Below are 2,559 nucleotides of genomic sequence, written 5' to 3'. Positions count from 1 at the left end.
TATATATATATATATATATATATTCTGTGAATTATAATTATAAGCTTTAAGTGATAAGCGTTCACTGGATATTTGCTATAGAATATAGTTTAATATTTGGGGTATACAGACTACTTTTTATAGCCAATACACTGTGAACGCTTTTTAGCTTAAAGTTTATAATTATTTACAGAGTTTGACAGTGAAGATATATCTCATGCAAAGAGGTTAATTACAGCATCCTCTGGTACCTATATATATTTATGTAGGTGTAGCTTATTTATACCTACGTCATCTGGACCATGGAGTGTTAAGTGTTTTGGAAAAATCAGAAGCAGAAGCATTAATCTCGATTTCATCTTGTTTGGTTGTTCAAAACTCCTTCAGTCTGAGCCTGCAAATCTTTAAGTCAGAAGTTATGAAACTAAATAACATAAATTTTGTAGCTTCATTAAGCTGACTTAATTGAAGATACACAAAAACTTAGTAAATTGTCATTAAATCTGCAGTTTACTGAATTACTGCTGTGGTGAGATAAGGAAATTAGAATTTTTCTAGGGTGGATACCATTAGATTATTCTCTGTAGAATACAGAACATTCATTAAGTGCATTGATAAACGATTATAAATGGGTGTAGGCATAACTGTGGTTAAGAAGCTCTCTTACCAACCTCATGGTTTCAGGTTCAATCCCAATGCGTGGAACTTTAGGCGAGTGCCTTCTATTATAGACTTGGGTTGACAAAACTGGTCAGAGAGGCTATTTGTGTTTTTAAGAAGCGGGCGTAAACCATCACACGGTTTAACATCCCCAGCTGACCATTGATAGTGTCTACTCTATTGCATCCAGGCAACCCTATTAATAGTGTGAAACAAAAAATAAAAGCAATCTAAAAATTGTGTTATTTATGTATTCAATACATTTTAATATTCCAGCGGCATCTATTTATATATGAGATGAATGTCCAAGGAGTGACTAATTTGAACACCACCCTAAAATATTATGGGATATCTTTTCTTTTTCGCTGTGGAAAGTAGGGCTTTATCACTTTTAGCTTCTATCTCAGTTCATCTACTGTATAGACGTTATCTTCTTAGGGTAATCGCGTTAGATCGCTTCGAGTTTCGTACAGTTTGTGACTACCATAGTTGGGGGTCAATAATCCAGTTATTTCTATGTATTTAAAAGCAATTACACCGTAGAAGAATAAATTTAGCTGTTTAAAACAGAAATTGCTATACTAACTTTTCATTTATTTGCTCGGAGTAAAACACATTTCTCATGTTTTTACAGGATAGTCACTGAATTTTAGATACATTTTAATAGTCTCAACTATTATGAAAAAAAGGAATTCCATGTTTATCCAATTTGTGTTTGAACTGGCTAAAATGCTTGTTTCTTCCAAGCAAAGTCTTTCAGTTTCAACTTATGGTCTTTATTTTATCACTCACATCTATCTATCTATCTATCTATCTATCTATCTATCTATCTATCTATCTATCTATCTATCTATCTATCTCTCTGTCTGTCTATTTGTCTATCTATCTATCCACACACACACACACACACGCGCGCGCGCGCGCGCATAGAGGGTGTTTGGGCTAAATTTGACAGTTTGCGTAAAAGGTAAAGAAAATACAATATTCCATACGAAATGAAAATATTTAAAAGATCAAATATCAAGTGGTTGGGAGATAACAGTTTACCCAAAGTAGCAGCCCTCAGCTTCCACCGCGGCCTCAATATGGCCGTTCCTCTGTTTCCTCGGGAAGGTCTTCGAACATCTTGATTTTAGCCACCAGCTTGACCTGGATGATGCAGGATGAGCAGTTGGTGTCTTTCTCAACCGTGCCTCACACATAGTATTTCATGAAATTAAAATCGGAGGAATTAGGAGGCCGGAAAGTGAAGCACGTGAAGTCGTACCCGTTTTCCAACAACTACTTCTGACTCTTTCCGGATGTGTGGCAAAGAGCCAATCTGCTGCCTCACATATGGCCTTCCAGTAGCAACCTTCTCTAGCCAGGGATTGACCACAGACTCCAGTAGCTTCACACACCCGTATGAATTGAGTCTAAGACTTTGTTCAAAGATGTAGGGGTAAACCCTGGCATGCAGACGTAGTCAGAATGCCTACCGTGTCCTTTCCTGCTGGCTACCGCTTCGTGGTCTCCGTTGCAGCCAACCATGTCAAGTCTTACAGCCTTTATAGTGTTCACAGAGCATTGAAAAGCAGTCATGATATCAGCATTTTGATATCCAGTGCGAATTATCATGGCGCAGTAACTTCTTTCCAATATTCAGAGGGCTTACATTCCTGCATGTCAGCTAACTTTTTTGCCGCTATATCTTTAATGATTATGTTCTCAAACGCCATTGACTGTTCCTGAAAAACAAAGGAGACATAAAAATTCGTCGAATTTAGCCAAATAACATTTTGAACAGAGATCTTTTTCAGGATACCCTAGGTTTTTTTTTTACCGATTTTACTGTATAATTTTTTACCGATTTTTACTTTATAAATGGTACTTGTCTTGCCGACGCAGACAAGTACCATTTTCTTCGGAGTCCTTTTGATC

The 2,559-nt window shown here is 36.8% G+C and overlaps 1 protein-coding gene across 2 annotated transcripts in view; it reads left to right on the top strand.

Annotated features, from left to right (window-relative positions):
* LOC106881758 (collagen alpha-1(XIV) chain) overlaps positions 1 to 2,559 on the top strand; it is a 33,169-nt gene that overhangs the window by 27,639 nt on the left and 2,971 nt on the right. The gene's annotated exons all lie outside the window — the stretch shown is intronic.

Source organism: Octopus bimaculoides, chromosome 9 (genome assembly GCF_001194135.2).
Source record: "Octopus bimaculoides isolate UCB-OBI-ISO-001 chromosome 9, ASM119413v2, whole genome shotgun sequence".
Classification (NCBI taxonomy): Eukaryota; Metazoa; Mollusca; class Cephalopoda; order Octopoda; family Octopodidae; genus Octopus; species Octopus bimaculoides.
Note: the sequence above shows the minus strand (reverse complement) of the source record. Positions and strands in the feature narration are given on the sequence as shown.